General features: G+C 42.0%; 1 long non-coding RNA gene across 16 annotated transcripts in view; it reads right to left on the bottom strand.

Moving 5' to 3' along the window:
• The window catches only part of LOC111561785, a 161,053-nt gene that overhangs the window by 28,760 nt on the left and 114,960 nt on the right, over positions 1 to 17,333 (bottom strand). For 10 of the 16 annotated variants that reach the window (XR_006583658.1, XR_006583667.1, XR_006583666.1 and 7 more), the window contains 2 exons: positions 12,725 to 12,789; positions 11,922 to 11,997 (listed from right to left, as the gene is read on the bottom strand). The exons of 4 other annotated variants lie outside the window; for them this stretch is intronic. This is a non-coding gene — a long non-coding RNA (uncharacterized LOC111561785). The remainder of the gene's footprint in view (positions 1 to 11,921; positions 11,998 to 12,724; positions 12,790 to 17,333) is intronic. 2 more of the 16 variants (XR_006583661.1, XR_006583652.1) reach the window with 1 other exon arrangement.

Here is a 17,333-nt window from a genome sequence, read left to right as displayed (position 1 = left end):
AGTGAAAGTGTTAACGGCATAAAAACAGTGATAAGTCTTAGCAGAGCTCTTTTGGTGCTCTTCCCATAAATTAAGAAAGTGAATTATGCTAATGACAAGAACAAAGCTCTTTGCAAGTCACGTGCTTTCCAATTCACCGCTTGTAAGAAAAACGAAGAAGAACCTAATCAAGTTGTCAGGTGACGGAAGATTAAAAATATGTTTTGCAGTAGATGAATTTTGGCATCTGACACAGAAATTAAAATTATTGAATTGCATTGCTATAATAAAATACTTTAAATTCCTGCAGTTTACATCTATAAACACCAAAAAATAGAAATAGAATTGAAGTTGACCAATCTCCTTCTAGCAAGAAATACTATTCCTCTACAGATACATGAACTAACTGAAGAAAGTTCATCTCATCAAGTGATGCATTTGCAATAGATCAAGCGATGCATTTGCTTTTTTTGTATTTATTAATTAGTATAATGTATTCATGTTGTTTTAATCAGTAGTGTATTGCTAATCGTGATAATTCAATCACACAGATTTTTTTTTTAATGTCTATTTTTGAAAGAGAGAGACAGAGCATGATCAGGGGAGGGGCAGAGAGAGAGGGACACACAGAATTTGAAGCTGGATCCAGGCTCTGAACTGTCAGCACAGAGCCCTATGTGGGGCTTGAACTCACGAACCATAAGATCATGACCGGAGCCAAAGTCAGACACTTAACCAACTGAGCCACCCAGGTACCCCAGTCACACAGATTTTTTTTTTTAATGCTTAGAGTTTTATGGTCACAGAACATAAAAGTTAAAAATTTTAATTTAGATACATTTTTATTAAAGGTAAATGTGTAATTAATAAAACCTTTTAAACAAAAATTATATTAAAGTAAAATTTTGGAGGACAAATGGAATGAAAATTTGAGTTCAAGGAGAAAAGAAGTCAAATTTCTGCAAGTTAAGTAAGTTTCTTTTTAAAAATAGAATGATAGATTATCAATTGCCTTGTTTAGATTTGATTATATACACTTACCAAAAAAAATACAACTTTTATTTTAAAATGTTAACATTTATAATATGCTCCCAATTATACCCTTTGAAAATATTTAAACTTATGAAGAAAAACTTTATTAACTTAAAATTGCATGATGATACAGACTTTACTAAGATTCTCTTAGTATAAGAACCAAAAAGTTTGAAAACCTCTGAGCTAGAAAACTACCTATTCACTGTTATTTTGAGGAACTCACTCTTGGCCAGAAATTCTTCCCACCCCGCCACAATGCCTGAATTCCCCCACTGTTCTGATGGAAGCCTTTAAAGTAGCTGGCCATGAACTTAAGGCACTGCAGAGGGTAAAACCCTGATAAGACATAGCACCAAAAATTTTTGACGGGGAAGCAAAAGATTCAGATTGCCTATCGATGGATGGTCTACTGAGGCACTAACCAACCACATGGGGGAGAGCCTAGACATCAACCTTCCTGAGCTGCAAATTCCATGAGTCTGTAGAGACTGGCAATTCTTCTTAGAGCCTTTATTTAATTCCCTCACAAGGTCAAATCTCTTTAGTGGTAAAATCCTATTCCCCCAGATTCTTCCAAACATGTCATTCTATCTCTATCCAGGATATCCAAAAGAGCTGGGTTAACAGTCACAGGAGGAGGGGGTGGGATGGTAAGAGAAGTGGGCTTGTAGAGCAGACTCCCAGCCTTTTAGTCCCAGAGACCCCAGCACTCCTGGGGGAAAGCCCAAAGAGCAGCAAGCAGCTCTGGAATCAGGGCAGAAAAAGGGGGTCACCGTTTATTTTATTGTGTGTGTCCATTAGGCTCACCCCTGAGCATAGCTACTGGAAGCAGTACGAAATTAATCTCTTCCCTCACACAATGCACAGTCCCATTAATGCACAGCTTAGCTATGTCACCGAGAGACCCATGTGGCTACGTGAAAGCCTCATGGAATAGAGAATTTTAAGAATGCATTAATTTGCTGATTCCTTCGAGTTGGGCAGCTTTAATTATTAGTTGGAACCTTTCTGAGCCCAACGCCTTCCATTACTTTCCACCCACCCTTTGGTCCTAGCTGGGCTCTCAGAGCTGCACAGACTAAGTGGGCTCCTCCTTCAGCACAGCAGCCTCTCACGTCCTGCTCCCCTTCCCTGTTTCTCCTCCAGGCCAAACTGCCTCAGTTCCTTCAGCCAGCATCCCTGTGATCCATTTTCTGGATCTCTCACCACCCCTAATGCCCTCGGGCCAAGAACGCTTGTTCATAGCTGACCCAGCTTCTTTTCAGAAATGATAGGGTCCGTGGCAGAGACTTCCCCTATGACACAGCTAAGCTGAGAAAGTGGGAGTCCTGGTTCCTGCCTAACAGCTGTAGGGAGCCACCCAGTCCTGCACAGAGTTTCCACTATGCTCCTCACCACAGTGCTGTTCCCATCGCCCCTGAGATGGAGGGAGTCAGCCCCTTCTTTTTCAGAGGCCCTAGACCACCTCCTGCTCTTTGCTTGAGCTGTTTGTGCCTAAGGGGCTGGCTTTCTGGGAGAAGGTAGCAAGCAAGAGAGCCTCCTCAGGCCCCTGCAGGGGTGATCTCCCTACTGGCTCACGCCTTAAAATGCCAACACTAGTTTCTGAAAAGCAGATGTTCCCTACAGAACTGAGGGGCACTGCTTTCTAGGAGAGAGGGGTGACTAGAACTCTTTAATTTGTCATTAACAGCTAGGATCTGCTTTGTCAGATGTGATAATGAGGGAGTATTTGATGGGAGTTCTCCTGAAGGAGGATGATTAGCTCAGAGGGACATGTGAAAATTGCAGTGGCAGACTCTGGGAAAGGGTATGAAAGAGTCCTTGCTCATTGTGTGCGTAGGACGCCTGAGGGGCTATAATTTATATCACTAAACATATGGACCCTCTGCAGCACTGCGCGGTCAAGATCAGTAGTTCAGCTGAGGGATAATTCACTGCCCAGAAAGAAATGTTTTATCTAAGATGGCAGAGCCTTTTCCTGAAATCGTTACATTTCCTACACACTCATACACCATTGGGGGAACGTCAAGTGGGGCAGCAGCTTTGGAAAACAGTTTGGCAGTTTCTTTAAAAAGTTAAAACGTGGATTTAGCATATGACTCAGCAATTCCACTCCTAGAAATATGCCCAAAGAATTGAAAATAGGTGCGCATAAAAACTTGGATACAAACATACATAGCAGCACTATTCATATTAGCCCCAAAGTGGAAGCAACTTAAATGTCCCTCAACTGATAAATAGCTAAAAAAATGTGGTTTATCCACACAGTGTAATATTATGCAGCCATAAAAAGGAATGAAGCACTGATACATGCTACAAAAAGGTTGAACCTTGAAAACATTATGTCCAGTAGGGGTGCCTGGGTGGCTCAGTCGGGTAAGCATCCAACTTCGGCTCAGGTCATGACTTCCTGGTTCACAAGTTCAAGCCTCATGTCGGTCCCGTGCTGACAGCTCAGACCCTGGGGCCTGCTTTGGATTCTGTGTCTCCCTCTCTCTGTGCCCCTCCCCCACTCACACTCTGTTTCTCTCTCTCTCTCTCTCTCTCTCTCTCTCAAAAGTAAACAAACATTTAAAAAATGCTAAAAAAATAAAACAATATGTCAAGTAAAAGAAGCCAGTCACAAAAGGCCACATATTGTATGATTCCGTTTGTTATTAAATGTCCGGAGTGGACAAATCTATAGAAATAGAAAGTAGATTAGAAGTTGTCAGGAACCAAGGAAGGAGAGAATGGAGATTGATTGCTAACAGATGTGGGCTTTCTTTTTAGGGTGATTAACATAAAATGTGATGGTTACACAATCTTTTGAATTACACACCTTAAAGAGATGAGTTTCATTCATTAATTATATCTCAAGTTTTAAAAAATTTAATGGTAAAAAAACAATCCAATTAGAAAATGGCACAAGGCACAAAGAGACATTTCAATGTGGAAAATATACAGACAGCAAATAAGACACAAAGGTACTCGACATCATTAGCCATTAGGGAAATGCACATGAAAACCACAGTGAGACTTCACTAGACACTATCAGAATATAAACTAAAAAATAGTCACACGGCGGCTAACGAAGATGAGGAAGAACTGGCTCACTCATGCTTCATTGGCAGGAACGCAAAAATGTACACTCCTCCGAAAAACAGTTTGGCAGTTTCTTAAAAAACTAAACACGCAACTGACATAGGACCTAGCAATTGCATTCCTGGGTATTTACCCCAGAGAAACAAAAAGTTATGTTCATGTGAAAGCCTACGTGTGAATGTTTACAGCAGCTTGACTTATAACAGCCCCAAACTACAAACACCCCAGATGTCTTTCGATGGCTTAGCTATAACCAGACTGTGTATATCCCTATCATGGAATACTACTCAGCAATAAAAAGACATGCATTATTGATGCATGCAACAACCCAGATGAACCTCCAGAGAACTCTGCTCAGTGCAAAAATGCCAAACATATACAAACAGGACAGATTAGTGGTTGCTAGGGGCTGAAGAGGGGGTGTGGGCAGGAGGGAGGGTATGAAAACTCCACATGAATGATCCTTGCAGTGACAGAGATATTCTGCATCTTGGCTGTATCAATGCCAATATCCTGACTGTGATATTGTGCTAGAGTTTTACAAGATATCACTGGAAAAACTGGGTAAAGTAAGTGTAAATGGGAACTCTCTGTTTTATTTCTGACAACTGCACGTGAATCTACCATGATTTCAGAATTGAATGTCTGCAAAACACTCAGTTGTGACAAACCTTACCTATTACCTACATTGGACATTAATATTGTTTCTTATTTTTCACACTCTAAATAATGCTGTGACGAACCTTTACGCTCCAAAAGCTCTGTATGTATCTGTCGTGTTTCCTTTTATATTTTGCCAAAGTGCTTTCCCAAGAGTCTGTACCAAATCACCCTTGATCAATAGGATAGTCTGTCTGCCCTAGGACACCCCCATCAGGCTTGCAGCGCATACCTAGTTTGCAATCTCTGATTTCATAGGTGAGAAGTAGTACCTCATTGCCTCTATTTTCTATTTTACAATAGTGTGGGTGAACATTTTTTAAATTATTTAAATCCCAGTTAGTTAACATATAGTATAATAATGATTTCAGGAGAATTTAGTGATTCATCACTTACATATAACACCCAGTGCTTGTCCCAACAAGTGTCCAGTGAGGGTGAACATTTTTAATGTTTATAAATTATTTATATCATTTTATGATTAGTCTATTCATCAAGGACCAAGGGATGCCTCTGACTCTTCATGCATGAAGCAATGGGCACAGGAAACATTATGAGCTGGTTAAAAATTGATTCTAATTTTTTAAAAGTTACAGTAAAAGCGACAGAAGTTTAAAAGTTTAAAAGTTTAAAAGTTACAGTTAAAGTTACACCCAAAGCGACAGCTTTGGGTGTTAGGGGAATCCTGAGGTGAAATACAACCAAGGAATGGACAGGATGAGCAGGCACAGCTAGAGGTCAGAGGTAAGGCCCAGACAAGGCAGAATTTAAGTCTGAGTGAAGTCAGCAAACAATTTCTGTACAGAAAGCAATAGTACAGGGATGGGGGTGGGGGTGGAGGTGGAGGGGCTCAAGAATAAAGAGCTGCATGTAGCCTTTACTGGTGGAAAAAAAGAGCACGGGGGGCCGATAAATACACAAAAATTATGCAAAATCAAATGGCATAAAAATACAAATGACAGAAAGCTAGAGCTAGAGAGATAGCCCAGGGTGCAATTTTAATTCCAGAACCAAGGTCCTATTGTTTCAACAGAGACCTATCTTTTAGAACAAATATGGGGCTAGGGTTGTTTGAAGATGTTTATGACTATGGACGTAAATCAAGAAATGGGAAATGTCCGACTGGTGAAATGTGTATGAGCCTGAAGAAATGTGAAAGCAGAAAATGATTTATGCTACTTGTAACGAATACAGATGCTGTGAAGGGCTCCTGACTGGTTTTCAGGACAAGGGCACAGAGTTAGAAATGAAGAAAAAGTGGTCGCTACAGACAAGCCTTCTCAATCTGTAAAAGACAAGAGAACCCTCCTGTGACTACACATGGATAATCACATCTAAACCATACCTACGAGGAAAGAAAATGGGCCAATATTATAGGATCTGTGTATTGCAGAGAAGTGAAGAGAACTCCCTACATCCAGTCTTCTACCCTGAGCAGGAAACGCTCCCGAAGCCTTAGATAAATAAATCTCTGATAAGACCTCAGATAGTTTCTTCTTGGATACTGCCCTTGATGGGAATTTCTTTCTTTTTTTTTTTTAATTATTTTTTTCAACGTTTATTTATTTTTGGGACAGAGAGAGACAGAGCATGAACGGGGGAGGGGCAGAGAGAGAGGGAGACACAGAATCGGAAACAGGCTCCAGGCTCTGGGCCATCAGCCCAGAGCCTGACGCGGGGCTCGAACTCACGGACCGCGAGATCGTGACCTGGCTGAAGTCGGACGCTTAACCGACTGCGCCACCCAGGCGCCCCGATGGGAATTTATTTCTGCAAAAGATAGCTTAATCTATTTTTATAATACTTATAATTGCCAGAAAACTTTTTTTGAGTTGACTCACTATTTTCCTATTTCTGATTCTCACCGATAAATTCTAGTTCTCCCCCTGGAACCACACAAAACAATGACAACAATTGTTTATATTTAATGAATGTTGTCTATTGGCTACTGTGTACAGTTATATGCATTATTTCCTTTAATCCCAATAGCATGTTTTTTTTATTACCTTGCCTTACAGATAAATAAGTGGAAGCAAAAAGTGAATATGTAACATACCAAAATTAGTATATGGAGACAGCCAATATTTGAACCCAGGCATGTCTGTGTCTCCAGCTTTTTTCTCTTCAGTGTTTTGTTAGGTTCTGCTAAGCTGCTTTGAAACTCTAAGCCTTTGCCCTTGTGACAGTCCTGTAAGTCTTGGGAGCCAGCTCTTCCTTCAGAGCTACAGATTTCTGCCACTAAAATATTGTCCTATCTAGAGATTTCTCCACAAAAAGTATGGTCAGATTACACGAAAGACAGAGAGCTGGCATTTCAGACTGTATGAACTGTTGGCAGTGACTTTGTCAGGAGGTAACTAATCTCACCCACTTCTAAATATTACCTACCAAAATTATCTATCATTATTCACAAAGCAAATAAACAAATAAACAAACATACTAAGAAAAACCTCAGATTCAAGTGAATGATCGAACTGGTATAGGACAGTTAGCAATTCAGTAACAATACTGAATTCTCCCTCCTCATCCTGGGAATTCTGGAAGATCTCCTTAAGCTTATTGTCGAGCTGCAGAAACACTGAAAAGGGTCAGATGTAGAGAGTAGTAGAATTGTGACATCCTAATGTCACTAAGAAACATTTTTATGTGACTACTGTCACATTGTAGAGGAGACAGAAAATGTAAAGCAGTTGATTTCAGGAAATTTAACAAGGGGTACCACCTCCTTCTTGGCTTTCCATTTCCTCTGGGAAAAAAAAAATGCCTTGGTCTCTAACCAACTGCCCATTACTGACCTCTCTCATTTGCAGGATTCACGTAGCATCTGTTGCTGTATTTTTTCAGAAATAGGTTTCTTTCCCTTTTTCTAACAATAGAAGCAAACCGTAACTGTAAAATCATGTTCAAATACTCAGAGAAGGTGAAAACGTTCCAAAATCACAGACCCAAGAGATAACGTCTTTATCTTCCAGATATTTCTATTATATATATATTATTGTATGTATATTATGATTTTGTTTTCAAAAGCCAAACAGTTATAGATGTACTGTATGCAACTTGTTTTTTTTTTAATTTAACAACATGTTGTGAACATTTTCCATGCTAGTTTATGAACCTCCCTCTTGTCTGAATGTCTGCTTACTACCCCCTTTTTGTTACTATACCATAATTTAATAACTAGTACCATACTGATAGACTTTTACATTGTTTCCAATTATCCATTGCTACAGATACTTCTACAATGAACATAATTGTGTAAATAATCTTTGTGCCCATGTGTGGGCATCACCGTGGGAGAGAAAGGTTGGAATGTTCCTTGAAATGAAATCATAAGGAAAAAGGATATGCACAATTAAAATGTTCAAATCTGTTGCCAAACCACTCCCTAGAAAAACTGCAATAATTTATATAGCTACCAACAGAAAACATGAGAGTTCAGGTGTATTTTAGTAGGTTTTCTCTGTGTAGATACATCATGCTAAGCCACTCTATGTGCTAAGATGCTACATCACACCTCATGAATACATCACACCATGTGCAGCTGTAAGCCTGGAATTCACAGGGCCCAGAGTTCACAGGGCCTCATGTACAGCCCAACTGTTCTGGAACACGAGTCAGTCAGCTGCAAAGAAGGCAAATATCTCTATGGCCTGGCTTTCAAGCCAAAGAAGCACTTCTCAGTAGTAGAGCTTTACTGGCTGAGCTTGGGGCTCTGATTCAGAATATAAAGAAAAGACACAGTCTTTGCTCTCAAAGAGTTTATCCTAACCTAAATAGGATTACTTTACATGGTAAAAGGGACCTTGAAGATGTGATGAATTCGGGGACATTGTGGTGGGTTTCTTGGAATATCCAGGTGGTCCCAATGTCATCACAAAGGTACTCAGAAGAGGGAAGCAGGAAGTTCAGACAGGGAATGCAGTGTCATTCCAGAAGCAGAGAGGTATTTCAAGATGCTACTCTGCTGGCTTTGAAGATGGAAAAGGGGGCCACAAGGCAAGGGATGCCACGAGTTTCTAGAAGATGAAAAAGGCAAAGAAATGGATTCTCCTCTAGAGCCTCTGGAAAACACACAGACCTGATACTTTGATTGTGAAAGCCATTTCAGATTCTTGACTTCCAGAATTATAAATTTGTGTTGTTTTAAGCCACTAAGTTTGTGGTAATTTGTTACAGCAGCCTTAGAATACAAAATATTAGAGAACGTTTCATGGAGGTTGGTATTTCAGCTCAACTTTGATATGCACATAAGATTCTAGTAGGCAAAAATGAGAAATAGAATTCCAAGCAAGAGAACAGTGTGGGCAAAGGTGCAGAGGTAAGAAGGGCGAGGCAAGGTGTGTTCAGTAGGCATGAAAAAGCATGAGAGCCTTTAAGAAAGGGGAAACCTGGGTGATGTGCATACAAAAGACAATACCAGACCTTATGTACTCTGGGTTCAGGGAGTGCTTACACGATGTCAGAGAGGATGTGGAAGGGATCCCTCTTGAGCAAAACCTGGCAAAAAGAATTTGGGTCTTTGAGGTTCAGCTAGAATTCAGTGAAGAATAGCGTAGGATGGGCACTTTGGTCAAGGGGAACAGGAGAGTGGGGGGTGGGGGGAGGGCAAGAATACAGCAATGACAGGGACAAACAGGGTGAGGAGTGAGTGAGCAGAAAGGAAGTCGGGAGGTTTAGGGCAGGCTAAGGGCCGCCTCTGGTACTGAGGCAAGGGGTTTGAACTCCTGTAGGGAAACACTGAAGGAATTTGACGAGACCAGTAGTATGGTTTGGTGTTTATATTCTTTTGTTCTCTGTAGAATGAGGGTGCAAAGTCACCAGCGCTGGCTGGTGAGGAAATGGACGATTCTTGAGTGGAGAGGAGATTATACTCAGGTTTTTTGGCTCCACAGCTCAAACATGTACTCAGACATGTTATTTTATTTGGCATGCAGCAAGCTGACTTGGACAGTTTTGAGGTTTAGGGTGGCACTGTAGGTGAAGGATGGTGAAAAAGCCCTTGACAGCCACACAGTATAGTGTCATAAACAATGAGCTGGAAGTCAGGGGACCCAAGTTATAGACACAACTTTCCAACAGTGACCTACATGAACTCCGGCAAATGACCACATGTCTCTGGGACTCGGTTTCCTCACCTACACAATAAGGGTCTGAGCTGGGCTAGGTGTGGCAGTGGCGGGGGATATAGTTTAACTGTGCCAATGGCTCTGAAAGCATTTCTACTTTCTGTGCCCAGAAACCCAGGGTTTTAACATGCAATATTGTATAGCCCAAGTCCTTCCTTGGCCACTTGTCACTATGCCGTGGTTTCTTTTTTGCAAACAGCAGATCACGGAACAAACTGCACTTCCCATTTGGCCAAAAGCACAGGCTGGGTTGCAGAACCAGAACTGGCTGATACCATTGCTAAGCTGCCACTTGGGTGGGTGGAATCCTTAAAAATATTGGTCTTTGTTGAAGACGTAAAGAAAGCAAAATGGGAGACCACAGAAAGAAAGGAACATAACAAAGTATGGTTTGATCATCAACACAAAGACATAACAAAGTGATAAGCAAATAGCCCAAATAAGCAACAGCCAAATTTCTAACACGAAAGAAAAACAACTGGGCTTCAAAATAATTGCAAAGGGTTTCCCTGGAAATTCACACTTATGACCACCAGCATTAATCTCCAGATTTCAAGGGATTGACCATATGAGTCATTGATTAAGCAAGAACTTTTAGATCAGCCATAGGCTAAATGCCCTTCTAACATGGCCATGACTAATGCTGGAAATCAAGATTTCAAGGGTAACGCAGGGTCACCGTTCAGAGTTCAGTTTGTGTATTTTCTGGCAAAATGTTGGAACACCAGGCCTTTTCCTGAGACTGGATATCAGTCAGGAGACATGGTGGGAGTTAGAGTTAATTCAAGTTCAGACACTGGCAAGGGAGTGACTGACACAGGAAACCTTTCTGACAGCAAAATATACAGGAAACACCCCCTTTCTGCCCTGGAAAACTCTGATGGTTTGGTTGCATTGAAGCTTTCCTGGAAGATTTAACTGAACAGTTTCTTGGGCTCCTGTCTAACTTTATGATTTGATTAATCAGATAAGTCTCCTTAGATGTCATCTTCAGTCATGGAAACCAAAGGAGAACCTGGGGCGATGCCACGTCGTATTACCAGGTAAGGGTGAGAGCTAAGGGAGGGAACTCAACAGGAACATGCTCATATTTGCACTTCATTGTTGCTATTGTCATTGTTGACTCAGGGAATTGGAGAAACAAGCCTGTGCCAACTAAACTTATTACTACATGGCCATTAGTTGCTAATTGCTAAAACACAGATTGCTCCTGACCTGAAAATCCAGAACTTGTTTACCACAACCATTAAGAATAATTGCATGGGCATGCTTGATGTCTATGCCAGTAATATTTGTTCTAGAAAGTAAAATTCAGAAAACTCTGAGGGAACTTTCAAGTAAACTGTGAGGCAAGTAGCAAATCAAACATCATGGATACCTGGTGTAATTTTCTGTCACCATTAACAAGAAGGATGAAGCTCTGGAAACCTGCGAGAGAAATGTTCAGCAAGCATTTGAGTGCTTCGTCTTGAGTGTGTTTGAATCAAGTACTGGACACCCCAGAGGTGGCTGGGAAGTCAAATGCAGAAAGCAGATTTGCACACCACAGTTTTTCTGTTAGCCAAGGTCTTACTGCTGGGCCTGGAGACCGGAGGCCTTGTTCATTTCATGAGTTTAGCCCTGTGGTCCTTTCCACCACACCATTTCACTGATCCCTGATGGAGAGCTGTCCGTTAAAACCTTCTAGAAAGTTAGCATTTAGGACACAGCCTAGGGTTCTCAGAAAAACCACCAGTTAAAAATGATGCCACGCTTTGCAGACAAGAGAGGGGATCAGAGTAAAGAGAAGGAAGGCTATTACCCTGACACTGATGTCAACTGCATCTCCTTGTTTTATTTTTCTAGACTGTAGGACCTAGATGTTATTGCATTTTGACATACGTGTTAACCCCTGAATTGTGTCCCTCCCAAATTCCTATATTGAGGCCTTAGCTCCCAGCACACCAGCAGAATAGGACTGCGTTTGGAGACAAGGTCTTAGAGAGTGATTATGAGGCCATTAGGCTGGGCCCTAATTCAAAGGACTGACGTACTTACAAGAAAAGCAGGAGACGCCACATACGTTGGTGTGCAGAAAAAAGGCCATGTGAGAACACAGGGAGAAGGCAGACATCTGCAAGCCAAGGAGAGAGGCCTCAGGAAAAACGAGTCCTGCCCACACCTTGATCTCAGACTTCTAGCATCCAAAATTGGGAGCAAATAAACTGTCCTTTAGGCCACCCAGTCTGTAGTGTTTTGTTATGGCAGCCCTAGCAAACTAATGTAACTCCAATGTTGGCAAACTCTCTAGCTTTTTGGGCAATTCTTTCATTTAAAAAAAACAATGACCATAAACAAACACATCGATAGTCTAGAATCCCATTCTGTGTTATGTGGAGGTCTGGTATTACCAGATTCTTATCCACCCTACCGCCCCTACTAAATTTTTGAGAATTCACTTAGGAATGTTTTCATGTTTCATTAAACAATTTGGTGATCCCTGTACCCCTCGGCCAGTTTTCTTGCTCTGAATGACATTCCTTGTTTATTAGCCATTCATCTTTTACCATCTCCTAACTTGCTTCCTCCCTAAGTAGGAACATTGGATCCTCCCACATGGATACTGGCTATTCCTCCAAGTACCAGCTAAGACTGTGTAGCAACGTTTAACAAAGGATTATCAAAGTATAAGCTGTTAGGCAATAATTATGCAAAAAACACAAAGATTCAAAACTAGCTTCTAGACAGAATATCTATTAGACTCCCATCCTAGGGACTTCCAACTGGGCTCTTCCATAGGTTATCTTGGCCCTGAGCTGCCATGAAGGGACCACCGTACCTCTATGCACAAGAAGACTGACCTTGTTCTCCTTCAGCCAGCACCGAGGCCTCCAACGTCATCTCATTCCTAAGAAAAGGGAATCGCCTTGGAGACAGGATAAAGGAATGACTTTTAATATGCCCTGGATGGCTGGCAGGGGGAAATCTCCACCCTCCAGAGTACACACCCGTTGCCACTGACAGAGTGTGGGCTCACCCACAATAAGACAACCTCAGGGGCGCCTGGGTGGCGCAGTCGGTTAAGCGTCCGACTTCAGCCAGGTCACGATCTCGCAGTCCGTGAGTTCGAGCCCCGCGTCGGGCTCTGGGCTGATGGCTCAGAGCCTGGAGCCTGTTTCCGATTCTGTGTCTCCCTCTCTCTGCCCCTCCCCCGTTCATGCTCTGTCTCTCTCTGTCCCAGAAATAAATAAACGTTGAAAAAAAAATTTTTAAATAAAAAAAAAAAAAGACAACCTCACAGTCCTTGTTTTTCATTTTTCAAAATCTGGTAAACAGTTGTGTAACTAAAAGGAGCAGTTACACAGGAGATGGTTCGTTAAATTAATTAATTTAAAATTAGCTTTTAAAAGATCACAAAACGTCTTTGGTATGCAAGAGACTCCATTCCTTGATTTGGTAGAGAGCTAAAGAATCATGCCTCTGGTTACTGCTTTCTCAAACACTTTCTTCACGGTGGTTGTAGTTGTGAACTAGTAAGAAAAAAATCTTTCTGCATGAAAGAAGAACATTTAGGGTAAGGAGAGACTTCACTCAAGAGTACGTGCTTTTCTAATATTCTTCTTTCCCAACTATCATCTCACAATACCCCTACCACAGGTGACAACCATAGATAAATTTCCGGACCCAGACTGGTAACTGCACTGCACCGTAAGAACAACAGCAACAGTAACAATAGAGGCGCCACCTATCTGGGTCTCACGATGTGACAGACATGGCATTATTGCTTTACAAACATTTTTTTTAAATTTTTTTTAACGTTTATTTATTTTTGAGACAGAGAGAGACAGAGCATGAACGGGGGAGGGTCAGAGAGAGAGAGGGAGACACAGAATCTGAAACAGGCTCCAGGCTCTGAGCGGTCAGCACAGAGCCCGATGCAGGGCTCCAACTCACAAACCATGAGATCATGACCTGAGCCAAAGTCGGACGCTTAACCGACCGAGCCACCCAGGCACCCCAACAAACATTATCTTGAGTATCTTCATCACAACCTACTCTGAAGTAAGTAATATTACCCCATTTTGTAGATGAAGAAACTAGGTTTAGACGGTGAAGCATTTTGCCCATTAATCTCGCTTCTCAGAAAGCTTTTTTTCTTTTGAACCTTTACTCTCTTTACTTTTTTCGTTTTAAGCTGATTCCAGGGACACCCTTTTGTCTAGGAGACCATGATGCTAATGATATTTAATTGGTTATTGGCATTGCTCTTAGCCAAGATCGTAAGTACTGACAGTTTGTTTTTCCCAGGAAAACCTAATATCCTCCATCGGTTTTGGAAATGTAAAATGGTTTTAGGGTCAACTTCTCTTAGGTCGGTAATTTAATTCATTTGGACTGGGATTCGGTGAGAGACTAGAGCGGCCACTCTGTACATTGTGCTGTGGAGATACCAAGTAGAATAAGATACTGTCTCTGCTTCCAGGGTTCTAGTATTGTTAACTAAAGCCTCCTCTTTGGGGACAGGTTACATGGTAGGTGCTCTCTGGACAATGTTTCGGGCACGGAACTTTGAGGTGCTAAGAGAACAGAAATGACATTCAACCACACGATCCATTTTAAATATCATTTGGAAACCATTAAGGACCGGCAGCTCTTCCAAACGGCTCATAAGTGGTACTTCTGGCAGCTGGCAGCCAAATGTTTGCGGAGAAGAAAAACCCATTCTTTTGTAACCACAAATGAAAATACAGGAATCACTAGCCTGACTCCTTCTTAAATGGTCTTTCGGGGAAGGGCCAAGGTGGCAGACTGTGCAGGTACACAGGTAATTGGGAAGCATATACCCTGTGGCAGTCGCTGGTCTAAGCAATACCCAGTTGACTGGCAAAACATTAAGAAAAGGAATTTGCAGATCGGCCAATGATAAACAACAGGCAACCAAAGGTTGAAGCTACTAAGACTCTTGGGTCGGAAAATGATGTCAAGAAATTTCATGTTGCACAGCAGCATCTTATTTCAAAGGAAAACATGTTCTCATAGGCCATTCAGAAAAACTCACCAACACTAAAGGATATTTCTAGTGGCTGATATCTATCTGGTAGACACAGCGTAATTATTTTTATCATTTATGTGTATTGGTTTTTTAATGCTCATAATCTTAAGAGGCCTGGTTTCAAGGTGAGGGAACAAAGACATTCCAGTGCTGGGGCGGCATCATTCCAGTCTGGAATACAACGTGATTATCCCAATCTGAGCCATATACAACTGTCACAGTCCTTAGGGGCTGTTGCCTTTGTGGCCCCCTTCTCCACTGAAAAACTAAAACTAAAACTCTCTTACAACTGCATTGGTATGGAGACAAATACAATCCAGACTGGATTTATTATTATTCATATTTATTACATTCTTTTTTACTTCGGATTCTAAAAGGAAGTGAAACTAAGATTTTTTTAGGCTCCTAAAAATATGGTGGGCTCAAGGTACCATGCCAAAGGGGTAAATTGGCCCCATGCCCAAATAAAAATACTCTTTATGTGACTCTCTTGCAGCCCTGGGGAGCCTTGTAACATCAGCTCAGTTTCTTGCAAATTATGGAAAGGAATGATGCCTCCCTCTTCCTTATTCTTTCTGTCTAGAATTAAGGACATGAACCACACAGCTGTAGCATTCATTCTGGAACCAGGAAACCATAATGTCTTCTTATTAAGGAGAGTAGAGCAGAAAATAAAAGGGGACTTGCTCCTAATGGTATTTTGAGTTGCAGCATTAGCAAAGTCTTGTTAGATGAGGAAAAACAAGATAAATCCTACTTGTTTAAGTGGGAATTTGGTTTTCTGTTATGAGCAGCTAACTTCTCTCCTAACTCATGCATTGCCGCAGGGCCTCAGCACCGTTCTTGGGTTAGGTACAGTGATGGGACTTCCAACAAATCTGTTTGGAACATTAGGAAGCAGCCTGAGGACCTGGAACTCACTGCAGTCGCCATGAGCACAGAGGGTGAGTATAAGACTTACTAGCTCTCTGAGAATAAATGCAGTGTGAAGAAGAAACTCTGCCCTTTCCAGATGGGACTATAGAGCCACTGGACTGTAAGAAACCATGCTTGTTGTCACAAACCCACAGAAGTGGTCACTCTATCACAAGACACAGGACCTTGAGACGTGGGTTTCAGCTGCCTACCCTTGGCTGACTCAGCTACATTTGCAGCTGCTGAGAGGTCTGGAAGGGAAGAATGCGATAGCAAAGAAAAGTGAGCCCGTCTTTTCTAGACCCTGGAGGAGCTCCCTCAGCAAGGGCGGGAAGGCCACACCCTAATGCTCCAGGTCCCGTGCATATGAAGAAAGGAGCTCCCCTGTGGGAAAGGTTCAGTGCACATGTTAGGGGTGGTCCCTGCACCCGCTTTTAGAGCCCCAGGAGCTGGCAGGCATATGTCCCTGGATCCCGCATTGTGCAAGTGAACAAAGTCATTGGGCAAGATTCCTTGCCCATGGTAGCAAGTGAAAAAAATCAACTGTAAAATAAAACCTGTGTCGGAGAAGTTTCTTGATGGAATTCATAAGGCAAAAGGTCAGAAAGTTGAACATGTAAAGAGAAGCAGTTCCTATAAGCCTATTCTGAGAAAAATCAGACAAATTACTTTAGATAAAGGGTTTTTTGAGAGATCCTACTCTACTGAGGGCCGGTGGCCTGGGTAATGTCTTAGACATATTCATTTTGATTTTGATTTTTGTCATTTGTTTGTTTATTCAACAAACACTAATCACTAGTGCATGTAAAACACTGTGAGGGAAACAAAGACTCCATCCCTCCCTTCGGGGGGTTAATGAGCTGGCAGGGCAGATTAGACAAAAGCAAAGACAAAAATAAGCAAACAGAGAGGACCTATAATGAAAATATCATGGAGGCATGGGAGGTACCTTGAGTGTTTAGAGCAGTGGCTCCTCAGCTTATTTACATATTAGAGCCACTTGGGGATCTTTAAAAATCCCAAAGCCCAGGCCATACATCAGATCAACCGCAATCTCTGCGATGGGATACAGGCACCAGGAAGCACCAGAGTTCTCCCAAGTTGTCTGAGTTCAGTGTGCAGACAAGTTTGGGAACCACCGACATGGAGAAGGAAAGTGGGCCCTCTGCCTCCCAAAACAACTAGGGCTAATCTGAGCTGAGCCTCACAATCATGATGCTCAAAGTGGGGACCCTGGGAGCTTGTTATAAAAGCAGAACCTCAGGATTCACCCCAGACCTCCTGAACTAGGCCCTGCACTTAACAAGACACTTGATGATTACAGACACAACACTGGAGAAGCCCTGCAGAGCAGTGCTTCCAGGCGTGATCCCCGGATCAGCATCTCCTGGGAATGTGTTAGAAATGCAAATTTTTCATCCCTCCTGCAGACCTACTGCATCAGAAACTCCAGGAGTGCAGCCCTGCCCGCCTACGGTTTAACGAATCAGAATCTGGGTGAT

The sequence above is a fragment of the Felis catus genome, chromosome A1 (genome assembly GCF_018350175.1).
Source record: "Felis catus isolate Fca126 chromosome A1, F.catus_Fca126_mat1.0, whole genome shotgun sequence".
In the NCBI taxonomy this organism is placed as follows: Eukaryota; Metazoa; Chordata; class Mammalia; order Carnivora; family Felidae; genus Felis; species Felis catus.
The sequence above is the reverse complement of the archived record's forward strand: the minus strand, read 5'-3'. Positions and strand labels throughout refer to the sequence as shown.